Source organism: Ursus arctos, unplaced genomic scaffold, assembly GCF_023065955.2.
Source record: "Ursus arctos isolate Adak ecotype North America unplaced genomic scaffold, UrsArc2.0 scaffold_14, whole genome shotgun sequence".
Classification (NCBI taxonomy): Eukaryota; Metazoa; Chordata; class Mammalia; order Carnivora; family Ursidae; genus Ursus; species Ursus arctos.
Window position 1 is genome coordinate 67297907 of NW_026622808.1, and position 16080 is coordinate 67313986.

Consider the following 16080-nt stretch of genomic DNA (forward strand, 5'->3'; position numbering starts at 1 on the left):
CCGTGCTGACATGAAGATCTGCAAAAATCTGACCCGAGAGAATTGGGGTTGACAGAAGTTGGGGCCAGAATGGGACATCCCTGGTGGCGGTTACCCACAATCGGTAGTACGTACTATGTGAGAAGAAAGTGATTGATGGGTGCAATCTTCATTACAAATTTTAATTAAGAAAGACTTGATCTCAGTGAAATCGACCTCAATAAAGCAAAAATGGCAATGGAACAACGCGGAAGTGGTTTAATGGTGTTTTGCAGGGAATTAATCAAAGGTTTAAGTGGGGTCTTTGGGGCTCATGCCGGAAAGCGCTTTCTCATGTTCATCAAAGCCCGTAGAGTTCGTGTGTTTGCATTTGAGCTGTCCTGGCCATCTACTGGGGAGTCAAAATGGACCACGCTATCGGGAGAGAATATCGTGGTGCGTGAGGTGCCCAGTAATGCTGAGTAACTGAGGGGGTGTTTTTTGATAGTCCTGTGTTGCTCGACTCTTCAGCTGTACCCTGGCTGGACAGCATCTTTAAAACACCTGTCTGATGATATCACTTCCTCCTACCTTCCGTGGCTCCCCACTGCTGCCAGGACCAAGTTCATTGTCCTCCCGGGTGGCCCGGTGCTGCTGCCCCTCCACCCCCATCCCTCACGGTTCTCCCCCGTGCTCTCTGGGGTCCAGCCACACTGGCCTCTTTTCCTTCCTTGGGGGAAAACAAGCTGAGTGAGAGGCAGTGTAGCGCCGTGGGTTCACATCCAGTCTCTACTACTTATAAGCTGTGTGACCTTGTGCAGGTTACTTAACCTCTCTGAGGCTTGGTTTCTTCATCTGTAAAATGGGAATAATAGCACCCACGTCATCTGAGGATGAGCTGAGTTAGTGCAGGAAAACCTGCTGTGTGGGAACGCTCAGGGCTGTTCACTCTTATTCCCACCTCGGGACCCTTGCCCATGCTGCTCTCTCAGCCTGCGGGGAGAGGGGGCCTTGGCTAGTTAACTTCCACTCATCCGGCAGACCTCACTCCTAGCATCTTTCCTCCAGGAAAGCCTCTTGGATCTCCCTGTTATACAAATCAGGGGCTGCTGGGGGGTAGCGCCCTCCCTCCCGTGATGACTGGTGGGTTCGAGACACCGCGCCAGCCTGTCCTGGCCAATAAGGAGACATGACGGCCACAGCTCCCTGTCTTCTATAGTTCCCCAATCCCGTCCCCCAGCCTCGGCTCTGGGGAGACAGAACAGTCTTGGCAGATGCCAGAGCAGATGCCCAGCTGCCTCCCTGATGACAGATCCTTAATTGCTTCCTCCCCTCTTTTTTGTTTTCCTTAAGGGGCTGTCGGCCTGGCCTGGCATCCAGAGTGGGCACACTGAGCTCCCAGGCCCTCTGCAATGGGATTTCAGTGACCGATGAACTCCAGCCCACCCTCCCTTCCAGTTTCCCCTGCATCCAAGGTAGCATCTTTAGAAACTCCCTCCTGGAGCCCACGACTGCTCCTGATATGGCAAGCAGCCCATAGGGCCATTCTTTCGGGCACCGGACCTACTGTGGCCTGGCCCCTGTTCTGGTGGCCCGCTCGGCTCTTAACGCAGGTGCTACTCACCGCTCAACACCAGCACTGGCCAGCTTGCTTTGAGACGCAGGACCTGTCAGTTGGGGGCTGGCTGTCTGGGCTCCTCATCCCAACACGTGCTCGGCTCATGTGGCCCCAGAACCTTGGAAATCAGAATCACCTGGGAGTGGAAATGGGGCAGGTTTAAGATGTTCATCCCAAGGCCCCAACACAGCCTGTGGAACGAGCTTCGCTGGGAGTGTCAGAGACCCCACTTTTCCCCTTTAATTTAAAATCATTAAATATACACGTAGGTATACCATGGGGGTGTAGCGTAACGAATGATGAAAAGCGAACACCCTTTAACCACCCAGGTTTGGAAATAGAACATAGTCAGCCTCTTGAACGTTCCCCTCGGGTTCATCTCAGATTGTGTCCTCCTCCTTCCTCCACTCAGAGGTACCACCATCTTGGCTTCTTGATCGTTCTCTTGGTTGTCTTTATGGTGTTACCACCTTGTACATAACATTACACAATGAAGTCTGTTTTCGCCTGTTCTTGAACTTGATATAAATGAAATCTTAGAGTGTGTACCCTTCTCTGCCCAGCTTTTGTCCGTCGATAGCAAGTTTCTGAGGCCCGTGCGTTCCGTGTGTAGCGATGGTGTATCCTTTTTCATGGCTGTGTGGTATTCCACCACATGACTATGCCACCATCTTTACTCCTCTCTTCTACTGTCCGTGGACTTCTAGGTTGTTTCCAATTTTTGGCCCTTAGGGAGAATGCGTCTATGAATATTCTTGAACATGGCTTTTGGTAACGAGGTGCATGCATTCCTGTTTGGGTACATACCTTCAAGTGCAGTGGCTGGGCCATAGCATGTGTGTGTGTGTGTGTGTGTGTGTGTGTGTTTAAACATTTTATTGATTTATTTAGAGAGAACATGAGCGGGGGCAGGGACAGAGGGCGAGGAAGAGAATCTGGAGCAGACTCCATGCCAAGGGGGGAGCCCAACACGGGGCTCAGTCCCATGACCCTGAGATCATGACCTGAGTTGAAATCAAGCGTCAGATGCTTGACTGAACCACCCAGGCGCCCCAGCATGTGCATTTTTTAAAAACAGTTTTATTGAGGTGTACCTTAGGGTATGTATACTTAAAATTTTCAGTAGATACTGCCAGACTCCTTTCCAAAGTAGTTGTACCACTTTCCATTTTCACAAGCAGCGTGTGAGAGTTCCAGTTACTCCACATCCTTACCAACACTTGGTGTTGTCAGACCTTCAGTTTGTTTGTTTGTTTGTTTGGTTTGTTTGTTTTTGGCCACGAATCTGTGTTTTTCTCCAGCTTCCCAGGGGATTCTGAGCCACTCAGGGGAGGTCTCAACTCTTCTGTGCATCAAAACCATCTGATGAGCTTTAAAAGTCCAGACGCTGAGGCCCTGCCAGGTCATTCAGAATCAGTATCCTCCCGGAGTTGGGGTGCAGGCACCTGTGGTTTGAACAAGCGGGGTGCTCCCTGATGTCTCCTATTAGGAGCTTTTGCTCCACCAGCCTCCGTGCCAGCCGCGTGGACCAGAGGCTCTCCAAGACCACTTGCTCAAGCTCAGCCTGATGTGCTTCCGGCACTGAGCCGCTTCCTTCTGGCTGGACGCCGTGGTTTCTGTCCATCTGCTGATCTTGTCTACTGCCCTGTGCTGTGGGAGTTGGGGGCTGGGGTAGGAGGCATTGAAGGCAGCTTCAGCCCTGCATGGACTCCAGCTCTGAGAGCCCTGGTTCCCATGGCAACCTCCTCAGACCCATCCTCAGTGATAGCTTTGCCTCTTCTGTTGGCCAGCTTTAGGGAGGGGAGCTCCAACAGGCACCCCTTGAGAGTCATGACTGACATCAGAGGTTGCAAACTAGAGATGTCTGGCCATGTGGGTGAGGAAGGTGAGCCAGGGATAACACACACACACACACGCACGCACGCATGCACGCACGCACGCACCCCCACAGAGAGGCAGACCATCTAAGCCAGCAGTTCTCAACTGGGGGTGATTTTGCCCCCTAGAGGCAAATGGGGACACTTTTGGTTGTCACGACTGGGGACGGGGGGCGCACTGGCGTCCAGTGGTAGAGTCCAGGGGTCCTGCTAAAGATCCCCCCCCAGCCAAGTACTCCACAGTCCGGAATGTCAGTCGCGCGAGAGGCCGAGAAACGGTGATCTGAAAAAGAGACTTCCGCTTCGGCACGCATAAAAATTTCGTGTCCTTTCGAAAGCTAAACTTTTATGTTACAGCTGTATTTTGTGTTGAATTGCATATTCGGCGTCTTGTCACGGGTCAGCTCCTCTAAAGCAGGGCTCCTCAGACTTTCTGGGAAAGGCCAGTATTTTCTGTTTCGTTTCAGCCTCTTGGAGACTCATACATGTGGAAACTACACCAGAAACACTGAAAAATGAACTAAAACAACAAAGGCATGACAAACAGAAGCCCCTGGCCAGACGCTTGGATGCTGTGGCAATGTCACATTGCTGTAACAGTCTCTAACCGCTGATGCTGGGTCCGAGCTTACCTGTGCTGTCCATTGAGAAATAGTTCCAGAAAGGCCCAGGTCTCCAGACGACACTTTGCGTAGCTCTGCTCTTCACATGGCTGAGGCCGTAATTGCCTCAGACTCCCTAATCCAGGCTCCAAGCAGCTCAAACACCTTCCAGCATTGCTTTGTACCCCGGGGCAGCCCCCCACACTCTCTGACTTTCTCAGGCAGCCACGTCCTCTGTGGCCTTGGCTGTCGGCCCCGCTGACCATCACATGCTCTCTGCCGGGGATGTCCCCAGATACGTCTCCTCCCTGAGGGGAGGTCCGGAGCCAACGGTTAGGCAGGACTGATTTTGCTCCCCAAACGTGCGGAGGCAGAGCCTGGCCACCAGTGCCTGGTGGGGCAAGCGGGAGGCAGAGACCCCGGGGAGGTGGTGCTCCAGAGAGGGAGCCCTAAGGTAGAGACTCGAGCAGCAAGAGGTCAGGCTTTGCTGTCAGGCCGGCCTGGGCTCAGCCCCCGGCTCTGCTGCTTACCGGCTCTGGACCTTGGGCAGGTCTTCTCCTCTGTGAGGGATGGTCATTTCATTCATACCGCCCTCCTGCACCCTCACAGGGTGGTCGCGGATCTGGAGGGAACATGCATATAAAAGTCGCACCTTGGAGCCAGATCCCAGGAAGGAACTCCACACGTGGAGGAGGACGGGGGAGAGGAAACCCTCAGCCTTGCCGGAGTATGGCCGGTGGTGTGAAAATGGTGAAGTATTTCCACATCGATGGGGAACAGCTGCTTCCCCATCCCCCCTTCCCCGGCGTGGCTCCAGGCCTCTCCCCTAAGATCCCTGCATCTCCCATGATCCCGCAACCAGATGGTGACGGCGTGGCCCGTGTCTATCACCCTGTCTATCCTGACCGGCCACCACCATCACCCTGCCTGGATCCCCTGGGTGTCTGGGAGTCGGGTGGCTCAGGAAACATCCCCTCCCCCCTAGGCCTCAGTCTCCCATGTGTAAAACGGGTGGGGCGCAGTCTGGACCAGGAGCTCGCTCCAGCACAAGATGATTCCAGGAATGCAGCCTTCAACTATGTTGTGTAGTCAATCTCCCGGTTTCAGAAGGGGCGCTAATCTTTTTCTTCTCCTGAAGTCATAGTCCCAGGCAGGCAGGCACGACTTGGTCATGGCTGTCACTCCTGAATTAGTGGCAGGGAGAAGGCCCTGAGTCAATGTAAAGGATGCAGAAAGGTGTGAGGTAAAGCTCCAAAGGAGGGGACAGTGGGGACAGCCAGCAGTGTGCCAAGGAGACTCTTGCTGTGTCCCCTGCCCAGGAGCCCGATGGCCTTGTTGCTGCCTGGCCAGAGCGCTTTTCGGGTGCTTCCCCCCACAGCAGCCCCATTTAGTAGGTGAGGAGCTGAGGCACAGAGAGGCCGTGATAGGCTGCGGGTCCCACAGCCGGTGAAGGCAGATTGGGATGGGAACCCGGGTCATGTGACTGGGCACTGCCTCTCCTTGGGAGGGGTTTCTGGAGTGCTCCCTATCTGTCCTGGGCTGTGCTCACCTTGCCCTTCACAAACAGACCTGGGGAGCTGGAGATGCGTCCCTGGCCACCTCCTCTCTCACTCACCTGTCCGCTCTGCCCCTCCCTCCCTCCCACACGAGCGTCCCTCTGATCCTCTTCCCAGCTTTGCTTTGCAGTGAACCCAGGAGCTAGTGATGGGATAGGGATGCTTCTCCTCTGATCTCAGACCTTGGGCCTCCTGCCGCGAGAGTCAAGCATGGGCCTTGAGGAGACTCGTGACAGTCACAACGAAAAAGCACAGGCTTTGGAGCCCGATGGCTGAGTTATAATCCCAGCTCAGACACTTCCTCACTGTGTGACGTTGGGCAAGTGACCTAACCTCTCTGAGCCTCAGTTTACTTTCCTATAAAGAGGATGTCCATCTCCTGGCCTCACAGGACTATGTGTGTCTGTAATGAGTTACCAGTCTTCTTTAAAACATGCCCTGGGTCCCCCTCATCTCACCCCCTGGCCCAAGCCTCCAGCATCTCTTACTTGCGTGGTTGCAGTAAGGTCCCTGCCTCCATCCTCACCACTCACCGTCTATTCTTCCCCAGCAGCCAGAGGGATCCTGTTAAAACCTGAGTCAGATCACATCCCTCTGCTCAGCATCGTTCCATAGTTCCCACCTCCCTCAGAGGGAAAGCCCAGGTCCTCACTGCACCCAGCCTGATCATCTGTCATCTGCCCCTGTGACCCCCTTGACATCCTCCCACTCAGTTCCAGCCACACTGGCTTCCTTGATAGTCCTCAAATATGCCAGGCATAGTCCTGCCTCAGGGCCTTTGCACTGGCTGCATCCTCTGCCTGGCTTGGAGCTCTGCAGGGCTTGGAGCTCCTCCAGTTCTATTTGTCTAACGATTTGCTGAGCGAAGTCTCCTCCCCCCCCCCCACAGTTCTCTCAGCCCACTTTATTTTTCTTCAGTGTGCTTATTTCCACCTCTACTTTGTTGCGTATTCTGTTGTCTGTCTCCCCTAGTAGAATGTAAGTATTACGTGTTTTATTCTCTGCTGGAGCATAAGAGCTGCTCAGCAACTATTTGGTGGGGGAGTGAATGAATGATGGGGTACAGTTGAATGCATGGGGTCTGGGAATAAATGGTACCAGATTGTCACTGCTGTCGTCATCATTATCTTTCTCTTGATGCCTCGTTGCCCAAGCCCCAGGCAGACCCTGGTTTGGGGACAAGAAGATCCTCTTCCCCCCAACAAGAGTAGTGACCCCACTCTGACCACAGGTTTTCTTTATCTCTGGAGTGGCGTCAGCCTGAAACTCTTGCGGTCTCTCAATTCCCTGGATGCCACGTGACACAGCAGCCCGGAGGCCTGTAGTGTCCCCAGGGAAGGCCGTGGCACTTAATAAACTCATTTAATCTAGCCATGATGGAAGGTTGGCCTCACTCAACAGGAACCCACGTGGTGGCCAGGACTTTGAATGACTTGTGGTCAAGATTCCTTGTGGGGCCTGCCCCCTTCTTCCCTGTAAATATTTTGTCAGTGTCCCAGAACAGATCAAAAGGGTACTTGGAACCAGAGGTCCTGGGTTCGAATCCCAGCCTTGTGTCATTGCTGTGTGACCTCAAGCAACTATCTGCCCCATGTGGAGGGGGCATCGAGAGGAATGAATTGTGTCTCCTGGCCTGAAGCGTGCAGCTGGCCTCAGGCAGGCCCAACAGCCAGCAAAGAGCAGGAAAAAGCCTCACTGAGCAAATCATTGTTGACCACCTACTCTGTGCTGGGATGGGCCCACGATGGAAGTAGTCTCTGCCGTGACGGGCTGACACTCCAGTGGGGGAGACAGACAATAAATAAACACAAGGGAAAAGTGGTTTGGCACATGAGAAATGCTAAGGAAAAAAATAAAGCAGGGAAGGGGGTAGGGGTGCTGAGGAGTGGGGTCTGCACCTTTCCATAGTCACAGAGAAGGAACTCTCTGGGGCCTCTTTGATAAGGACACTAACTGGGGGCTCCACCCTCCTGACCTAATCACTGCCAGGAGGCCCCATCTCCTAATACCATCCCCTTGGGCCTTAGGTTTTCAACATGGGAATTTTGGGAGGACCCAGACATTCCATCTATAGTTGCCGCTAACAGCCAGCCGTGTGACCTCAGGTCCCCTCCTTTCTCTCTCTCTGCTTGAGGTTGGGCTTTTGAGGGTGAAGTGCACGGCACGATAAGGCGGTGCTGAGGACGAGGTGGAGGGGGACAAACCCTGGTGCCCCGTCGTGTGCGCTCCTCGTCTTCCACACGCCAGGATGGGGGACACATGCCTGCTGACCACCGCAGACATCGCTCCCTCCCGGGGCCTCAGACCCACCTGCTCCCTCTCCCAGCGCGGTGCTGTGATGGCTCCACTTGCAGCCCAGGGTGGGAGGCCCAGAGCAGCTAAGTGTTTCACGGCCCCTTCCGTGTGGGCGCTGCTCTCCTGCCCCTCCGGTCTGTGGGACTTGGGGCATAGGGTCCACCCCATTAGGAGGGGAAGGAGCAGGAGGTCCTCAGGCCAGGCCCTCAGCGCACGTTCCGTTGCCGTGTGGAGGCAGAGGCCTTTTCTGTCTGTTGTGAGGACCCGAGGAGCCTCCATCAGTAAGGAGTCCAGGTGTCTCCTGAGTCACCAGCCCCGATGGGCACATCTGCTCAGTGGGAACAGCCCTGCTGCGAGCCCAGCACCTTGGGTTTGCATTCTGACTGCTTTCCACGGACTCCGTGACCTTGAAGTTGTTCCTTCCCCTCTCTGGGCCTCAATTTCCTCACCCGCCAAAGGGAGACAGGAGCCCCTCCGTGGTACTGTGTCTTCCAAGGATGGACCCAATCTTTGCCCCCTTCCTTCGATTCTTGCCTCAGTTTCCCAGAGGTGGGTCTCACTGGCTGGTGCCGAGGGGAGAGAGTGGGTGTGATACCAGCTCCCACATCTGACCTGGGTGAACCTTTGCAACGCCCTGATATCCCAGGTGGATGTCCCGACAGTGTGGACGGGGAGAGGAGCCCAGGGTCAGGGAGGGGTCCCGTCCTGTCTGCCTGTAAGTCCAGGCACCTCGGCTGCTTGGCCCGCGGGTAGGAAATAAGGTGGAAGGGCCCAGAGGCCAGCGTTGCCGGGAGCTTGCCGGAGCCGGGCCGTGGGCGGCACCGTGCCCCCCGGTGCTCATTTCGCCACATTTGCTGTATTTAATCACACCCACCCACGCGCTCGCGTGGAGACCGTAACAGAGGCGTCTGTGTTTGGAAAGAACAGCAGAGTGGGTATGAGGGTGGGCTTGGGGCCAGCCTGCCCGGGTTCAGGCTCTGAGCCGTGTGACCTTGGCCCTTTGCCCTGCTCTGTGCGCCTCGGTCTTCACGTTTGTAACATGAGGCTAATCACAGTCCCTACCTCATGGGGTGACAGAGAGGGTTATTGTGTGCAAAAGCTGGAACAGTGTCTACTGCAGAGTAATACTTAATAAATGCTGGTTATTTTTATCCCCATTTTTCAGACAGGAAACTGCAATCTGAAAGCAAACGCCTGGCGCATAATTAGAAGATAGGTTTTGTTCACAGAGCCCTCAGAGGCCTCAGACTCGCATTATTTCAGGAAGCTGGCACAACCACCTGGTACCTGGGCGAGGTCGTACCCCTTTCTGGACGCACAAGCACCGGGGCCAAGCAGCGCCGGATTTGAACCCGGCACTGTCGGACTTAAACCTCCCCACCAGGTCGTCCTCTCGCCAGGACCGGGTGGGCGGGTGTGGGGAGCAAGGCCCAGGGATCAGGGTGGGGAAGGGCAGCGGGCGCTGGCGCGGCCTGGCAGGAGGAGCCCCTCCAGGGCCATTCCTGCGGCATTTCTGTGACTTCTGCCCGGGGCCGCACGCCTTGGTCTGCAGCCCCATTAATGGTGCCTGGCCAAGCACTTGCTCCTAATGATTGCGCTGCGAAGGCAGAGCCAGGAATATTAACAGGCATGCCACCTGTTTCCTGGCAGGTGGCCCTGTTGGTGCACCTGTCAGACAGCCGCCCTGGCCCATGCCGAAAGTGCTTGGTGGCGTTTTATTTCTTGGCTCAGAAATGTCTCAGAAGTATCAGACAGATGAGCTGCTTCCCCTGGCAGGGTTTGAGCCTCCTGGGGGGTTGCATTCTGGCTCTTGGCCTTGGAGGGGCGTCTGGTGAAAATGAGGGGTTCTGGAGAAGGTGAGAGGGGCTGGGCTCTGTTGGAAATCCCTCCTCTGCTGCTTGGAAGCTGTGCGACGCTGGAGCAGTCACTTTACCTCTCTGAACATTGGGGCCCCATCTATGTTACAAGGCAGCAAGGAAGCGGTGATTCTCCACCTTCGTATCCAAGAAGTTTCTGATTCAGCCATAGTTGTTTAAGCTCCCCAGGTGATATCACCTGTGATCCGGTGAGGCTTGATGCCTGTAGAGCCCTGAGCTCTGTGCCTGGCTTGTAGTAGGCACCCAATAAAAGCTGTTTCTCTCTTGTGACGCAAGCCCAGCCCTTAGCAGTTTGTAGAACATGCTTACCTCTGTTGTCTCCATAGAATAGCCTAATGATTGTTTGAGTTCTTAATCATTATCCTCATTTTACCAATGGGGAAACTGAGGCCCAGAGTGGGGAAGGGACACATAGAGAGCAGGGGCTGGCATCTTAGCTAGCCTAGGCTTTCTTGACCCCAAGGCTCTGTTCCTGACCCAAAGAAAAGACTGTCTGCCATTCTGCCAATGTTTAACCCTGGCAGAGGAAGGCCAGAGGAAGGGGGCTGGACCTTCAGAAGAAACCAGATTCTGCCCATGTCATCACTGCTTCTGTCCCCCTCCTCAACCCCGGTCCAGTGGCCATGGGTGCTCCCCGGCCTCCCAACAGTGGCTTCCTCCCTGTCTCCCTGCCTCCACCCTCCCCCGCCAGCAGCCAGAGGATGGTGCTAAATCATAGTCAGAGCATGTCCCTCCTCTGCTGCCAATGCTGCAATGGCTCCCGCCTCCCTCAGAGGAAAACCAGAGGCCTTAGGAGGTCCTGCCTTACACCCCTCTCCCACCCCTCGGATACCATACCCCCTCCTACTCCAGGCCTGTTCTGCCCTCTCCCTCTTGGAGCAGCGCCTCCCCCCCCCCATGACTCCTTCCTTCTTTTCAGACTTTTTTCAAATGTCACCTCAATGAACCCTTTTATGCCCCCCCATTTATTTTTATTTTATTTGAAATCTTTATTTACTTCTAAATGGCACCTATAACACCTGAATACCCCTGGGGCATTTTAAAGGCGCAATCTCAGACTTTTTTTGTTCCATTTGTATCTTCAACAGATAGACTTTTCCCTAAATGTAATTACAAGAACAGCATCAGCCCAGCAGAATTAAGCAGGATTCGCCCTATCAGCTGACACTCCATCCTTGTGCAGTTTCCTCTGTTGGCGCCTGAACGTCTCGTCACACTTGGTTTATTCAGATCAGGGTCCAGCTAAGCTCCCTGGATGGTATTTGGCTGATGGCTCTCTTAATTCTCCCTTAATCTGTAACAACCGCTTCCACCCATCCCGCCTGCTTTTTTTTTTTTTTTAACCCTAATTATTTGTGGAGGAAATGGGGTGGTTTGTCCTGTAGAAATGCCTCGTGGTGTCATTTCCTACATTCTTCTGTCCCCTGTACTCGCTTGTCAGCTGGTATTTGAGTCTAAAGCTGGATTTGATTCAGTCTAATTTTGTAGGCAGGAATATGTCACGGGTGGTGCTGTGGGCTTCCTTCCACATCCCATCAGGAGGCACATAATGCCAGAATGTTCCACTTTTGGTGATGCTAAGATTGGTCCAGGGGTTCGAGGGCTGTCTGCTTGTCTCTCCGTCATAGGAGCTCTTGCAACCTTCCACTGACGATCAGTGCTGGGTCCTTTATCCCCTTAGGCCTGCAAAAAGGTGGTTTTCCAATTCTCTTATTTCCTCTACACTTATTTGCTGTGGTTTTTCTGCAAAGAATGACTTTCCCTTATTAGGTTCCCCCAAATACTCTTCATACAGGAGGACAGGATAAATACTTCATTTTTTCTTCATTTACTGTTTATAGAATAAGGAGCTGGTGCCGTAACTACTTCCAAGGGGGCAGGTGACGTTTTTTTTTTTTTCTTCCGAGAATCCCAACCACATGGATTTTTACATTTTTGCAGTCATTATTCTTTCTGATGCTCAAAGTGACTCAGGGTCTGCCAGTGGGAGCCCCCTCAAGCTGGCTTCTCTGTCCTGTTAACCTTTCCCCGTCCGACTTTGAGCATTTCCTTGCTTTCTGGTGCCACAAAGGTGTTCCAGGATCATCGTGGAACTTTCCCCTCCCCAGTCCTGGAATCAACCACTTCTCTGAGGCGCCCTGGGGGCCCTTTTAGTGGGACAAGGTGTTTAGAGACCACAGTCTGGGCTCTGGGGTGACCACCCCTTTATAATCAGCAGCATCTCCCTCTGTACCCCGACACCCCTCACCTTCTCTATTTATTTCTAGCATGTTTCAGCTCTAACATATTGCAACATTTAACTAATTATTACATTTGTCATTTTTTCTCTGCCTCCCCCACTAGAATATCCACGAAGGCTTGATTTTGTTCATGGCTGTGCCTCTAGGCCTGACACACAGAAGGTGCTTAATAAATGCTTGTTGAATAAGCGAATGGATGGCCCTCATCCTCTCCCTCCCCCAGCCTGGAGAGGTGGTGAAGAGGTGTCTGCCCCCCCACACCCCTCGCCTGCCTGCATGCAGAGCCTGGGGGCCTCTGTCTTCTTTCGATCCGCAGAGCTGGGCGGCAGAAATGTCACCATTTGGCCCAGGGGGAAGAAAGGGCCGCCGGAGAAGATTAAAGGCATGTCTGATGAGATGCTAATTTGTTTCTGGAAGCAGGTGGGGGTGGCAGCAACCCCAGCCTCTGGGGTTTTGTGAGGCTGAGGCAGGAATGGAAACAGCAGAACCTGAGGACTAGAGGCTGGTCTGCATCCCTTTGTGATTGGTGTCCTCCTCTTAGCCCGTCCTTGGGTTCTGTCAGCTCATTTTTGAGAGGAGTCCGGTGACTCTGTGTTTGAATCCCAGCCTGGCTGGCTCAGTGGCAGCAATGGGAGGAAGCCTCTGGGCCTTGGGACAGAGGAAGCGAGATGGCACCTGGAGGGTGAGCACAGCGGAGATCTTGGAGTGTAACCCCGGGAGCGCTGGAGGACAGTGGAGACTTGCCCAGGGCCACACTGTGGTCCAGGGCTGGCCTGGCCCTAAACTCCGGGCTTCTGGCTCCCCCTCTGGGCTGATCTGTTCACCCTTGGTCGCATCTCCTTTAAGAGGTCCTGTGCTCTCCCACCCTCTCCCTGGGGCTGCCATTTCTGTAAAAGGAGCCCTGTGAAAATCTGGGGGCCACAGAAGGGGGGGTGTGTGTGGCAGTTTGTGGCCGAGATAACAGACAAGCGATAAGTGCCTGCAAACCGGAACCCCAGATCTCCATTCCTGACTGCTGACTCTGCCGCCTGCTGGGCCTGCCAGGCAAACTGCTCAGGGGAGGCTGGGAATCCATCATCACGCTGTGGCCTCCTTTGACTGAGGTGCAGGCCCCAGGGGCCACCGCTGAAGGCAGCTTGGGGAGCGCATCAAGCAAGCCATGTTCTGTTCATTCATTCATTCATTCATTTGTTCGGCATTTGCTGAACCCCTGGTCTGTGCTGGAATCTGGGACTCTTGAGATGAGGAAGGCACTGGATTAGCCAGGACTTTTTTGGGTCCAAGTTACCAAAAACCCAACCCAAACTGGCTTAAGCAGAGAAAGGAATTTATTGGTTAAAGCAGCTGGGAAGGGGTACTACTGACTTCTGGTGTGGTGGGTTCCAGGTGCCAGGGGGACCCCATCCTCGGGATGCCTGACGACGAGGGCCTCAGTCCTCTCTCTCCTCTCCCTCCACCACCAACAGCTCCAGACTCACAGGGCTTCTCTGCACCCCCGCCCCCCCAGGAAGGAATTTCCCTGAGTCCCAGAATAGCCTCTCATTGGATTGACTTCGGTCATGTGCTCATCCCTGAGCCAGTCACCATGGGGAGGATGGGAGGGTGCTGTCAGCAGGCTCTGGGTCAAGGGCTCTTCTTGGAGCTGGGGGGCAAGTTCTACCCAGACTGAGTGCAGGAGTGGAGCAGCTTCCCAGGGAAAACGGGAGGGAAGAGGATCAGAAGGTAGGACAACAGGGGTCTGTGCGGACAGCAGCTGTCAGAGAGCTCGCCACCTGGAGAAGTTGGCCTGCACATGGGGAAAGGAGGTGTGTATTGAGCACCTACTGCATACAGATGCTCTGCTTTGTGGGATCATCTTTTCCTCCCTGTGGCCCCGTGAGCTGCAGATTCCCGTCCCCTGCGTTCACATGGGGAAAGAGACTCAGGGAGAAGCAGCGTCTTCCGTTGGGAGCTCTTAGAGCGCAGGGATCGTGTCCTCCTCCGCTCTGCTCTTGGGGAGGCGCCCAGCACAGCGCCAGGGAGCTTCTCAGTAGGACCTGGGTCTTCTGGGCACCATGGAGCCACCTCCCAAATCAGCTCCGAGGGGCTGGGCCTGCGTGACTTCTGGGTGTCTCCTGTGCCCTCTAGACGGGGGTCAACCCATGACGCCTTGAACTTGGGAAGAGATGGGGAAGTAAACCTACCCCTTTCCACAGTCCTCCCTCTAGAGCCCCCACAATGTGCAGGGGCCCCCTCGTAGGGACTCTTGGGTTGCGCTCATCTCCCTTGGCTCCTTTTTAAGATCAGTTCTTTCCCAGGCCCCCGCGGCGGCTCCGCTGCCCGGCTCGTTCGCCCGAGGCACCGAGGTCTACCTGATTGCCGCTAACCTGAAGTGGGAGCCCTGCCACACCTCACAACAGCCCTCTTCCTAACCATGCTTACACGTACTACTTACTGCTCAGTGTGGGCTGGTACTGTTCTAGGAGCTTCGTTCTCACAACACGTAAGGTACGCACTGAAATTATCTCCATCTTACAGGTGAGGAAACTGAGGCTCAGGGAGGTTAAGTGACCTGCCCAGTCATGCAGCCTGAAAGCAGTGGAGCTGGGATTCGAACCCAGGTGGGCTGGTTTCCACGGCCCACGGCCTTCAGCACTCCTGTGACTGTGCTCCACGGCATTTAACGCCCTCAGGCCCTCCGTCTGTGCCAGGTGTCGTGGACAGCCCCCCACTGCCCTCGGAGCTTCCTTTCTTCATTTGACCCAGGACAGTCCTGGGGATGGGTGAGGCAAGTTACTGTGTCCACGTCACTGCTGAGGAAACCAAGGGAAACTTCCCTAAGGCCACACAGTGGGACGTGTCCAATCTGGGTTCCAACCCTATGTGTGTGTGTGTGTGTGTGTGTGTGTGAGAGAGAGAGAGAGAGAGAGAGAGAGACCCCAGTCTCAAGGCTCTGGCTGTGGGCCCTTCAGCCTGTGGGGGCTCTGGGGTGGGCAGAGTGGGACCTCCAGCTGGGCCGACCCACCTCTCTACCCATGTGTGGGTCTGGCCCCAGGGACGTCCTCCCCCGTGCGACACTTGCAGGACATCGTCCAGGAGATACTGTGACGGGAACCCCTCCCGGGCCAGGCGCCTGGGTCTCTCCCCACCCTGGTGCCCAGTGCCCCTCTGTGCGCACCCTTATTTATTGCTCTACTTTCCACGTGTCCGTCGCAGCTGGTCCCAGAGACTGCGAGGACCCTTTGTCTTCTCAGCCAAGGCGGTGACGGAGGTGGGGAGCAGCCTTGTTCTTGGCCAGGGTTGTTGTTCTGGGGTCGGACCGTGTGGGCTCCCGCCCCAGCTGCTGCTCAACAGTGTTCATGCTGCTGGGCGGGCGGCCTCCCCTCCCTGGGCGGAGCCGACAGGGTGCTCCGCACAGAGCCTGGTACACAGTAGGGGTTTAACAAGAGCTTCGTTACTGCCTGGATGTGGCAGTGGCATAGTCTGGTGTCTGGTATCAGACCCTGCTTTGCCACTTGCACGCTGGATGAGCCTGGGGCTATCTTGTACCTCTCTCAGCCTCAGTTTCCTCGTTTGGAAAATGAGGATGACCCTGGGACCACCCTGGTGCACTGTGATGTTCGTGGAAAGCATTGGATTCCTGACTTTCTTGTCTGACTTCCGCCGGGCTGCCACCTTAATGGAAATCCCATCCCCACTCACACGCAGGGGTTGGGCTCCATGCGGAATAATCACAATATTATTGGCTGCTACTTATTATTTATTAAGTACCTACTGTGTGCCAGACTCAACTAAGTGTTCTTTGCACAGGATTTCATACAGGTCCCACCACATCAGAGACAGGGAGTAACTGTTAGCCCCATCAGTCAGATGAGCGAACAGGCTTCGTGGGGCGCACCGAGTCAGGATTCAAACTCGGGTCTGCCATCTCCAAAGACTTGTGTTCTGTGAGGCTTCCCCTCCCTCTCTGTTTGCTAGGTCGGAGCTTTTCTGTCCAGCAAGAGGAAGGGATGCCAGACGCATTTATTGAGTTCTTGCTGAATGCCCGGAGCCCTCACGGGTACTCCCGTCCACTCCA